Source organism: Sinocyclocheilus anshuiensis, unplaced genomic scaffold, assembly GCF_001515605.1.
Source record: "Sinocyclocheilus anshuiensis isolate Anshui unplaced genomic scaffold, SAMN03320099.WGS_v1.1 scaffold771, whole genome shotgun sequence".
Taxonomy (NCBI): domain Eukaryota; kingdom Metazoa; phylum Chordata; class Actinopteri; order Cypriniformes; family Cyprinidae; genus Sinocyclocheilus; species Sinocyclocheilus anshuiensis.
Window position 1 is genome coordinate 346,677 of NW_015552585.1, and position 1,838 is coordinate 348,514.

Genomic DNA, 1,838 nt, shown 5'->3' on the forward strand with positions numbered 1-1,838 from the left:
AATAAAGCACTTCACCCCCAAATCTCTGTTTGTTGTGAGTGGGCTATAAAAAGTCATTGTTTTTCCACTATTACGTAACTATGAAGGAAGTCAGGCGGTCCCTAGAAGTTTCTACCGCACCCTTCATCCGTAGTGTTGTCTGTTCAGTGTTGTGGCAATAGACCACACTAGGTCATATGAGGGTTCAGGTTTTTGTACATGCAGGAGCTTTCAGAGGTTCCATCATTTAGACTGCCAACAGCACCTCCATTGTGAAGCACTGATGAAGACAAATGATAACGGAATGTAAATAATATTTATTTTTATCCCCCCGAATATGTAAACCTGAAGAGTTCATGCACACTTTTCCACCTCTGCTCTTGTGGCTTTAATACCTGGCTCTGATTTGCATTTAAATTTTGAATTTGAAGTCAACTTAAACTGACTTAACGATATTTGAAAAGGGAGAAAAAAAAAGTTCGGCAAAAGGTGGGATCGAACCTGGGTCGATCGCGTCAAAAAGCCAATGACACGCGTTTATCCATCTGCGCCACTGGAGCTGATGTCTAACAAACACTTTTAACTAAATGTAAATAGACACTCCGTATTTTTTATTCCATAGTAAGGGCAATTCATACAATACATTTAAACTGAGCTACTTTAATACCATCTCCGAACTTTCTACCACGACTCTGCTGTCTTCGGCTGGTTCTTCCTGTATAAGTTGATTGACAGATGTCTCGTCCAGTCAGCGGTGAGTAATCCCAAACCAATGGCGCTGTCTCAAACTATACCTACCTCTTCCGGTTTGTCTGATTTGTCGTTGTGTTTTCTGACTTGTTAATTTGCTTTCGGATTTGTCATTGTGTTTTCTGACTTGTTATAATGTTTTCTGAATTGTTGTTGTGCTTTCTGAATTGTTATTTTGTTTTTTAGACTTGCATTTGCATTTGTAATTTGTTATTAGGGAGCAGCACATAGGGCAAACCTAGTGACAATCTTAATTAAAGGAAACATGCATGTGTCTTATCTCCAGAGGTACGCACACAAAAAAAAACTGCATCTTTAAATATCCTAACCAAAACACAGTAAACTATAAGGAACAAATATGGTGCTAAAACAGTAACATGGGTATTGCTAATGTTCAGTCTATTCAATGCTACATTCAGTGCAAGTGTGTGGCCCCTATTCTACATTTGACTTGCTGTTTTCCAAAACATAATCATTTTTATTTGGCACCAGCTGCAGTTAATGTTGACTTTTTATATTATAAAAATACTTTTTATTACCAATGGATGGAGACCTCAAGGCAGTGCCCTAAATGCAGATCTGAAGATTTTGTTATCACAGAAGTTGCAGGCCTATCCAATGTTCTTGAAGCCACTAAGGGTTTTGTGTAACAGTATGCATTTTCCTACTTCCTGCAGTAACATCTAATGTTCTAATGTTCTTGAAGCCACTAAGAGTTTTGTGTAATTCTATGTAGAATAGTTTGCATTTTTTTCCAAAAAAAAGCAGGGTATGTGCACATGTGATAGTTTTCTAAAACATTGCAGTTTTGTTTGCTTTAATGGCAAAGTGGTAATATTTCGTTTCGTTCCTTTATTAAGTTCATTTAGAAATATCTTTGGAACATTTTATGTTTGTTACATTCAGGTTTTTATTTTTTAAAGGAACGACCAAGCGGCCAGCGGCTGACAGTGAGTTGAGCATATGTTTGATCAATTTAGCCTCCTCAAACCAACAGGACAACTTGCCTAAAATAAAATCTATAGACATAAAGCACTTTGTGCATTTCACAGTATCAATTTAAACATTTAACCTAGATAAATGTGCGCTGTTAGACGCATATCCAATCG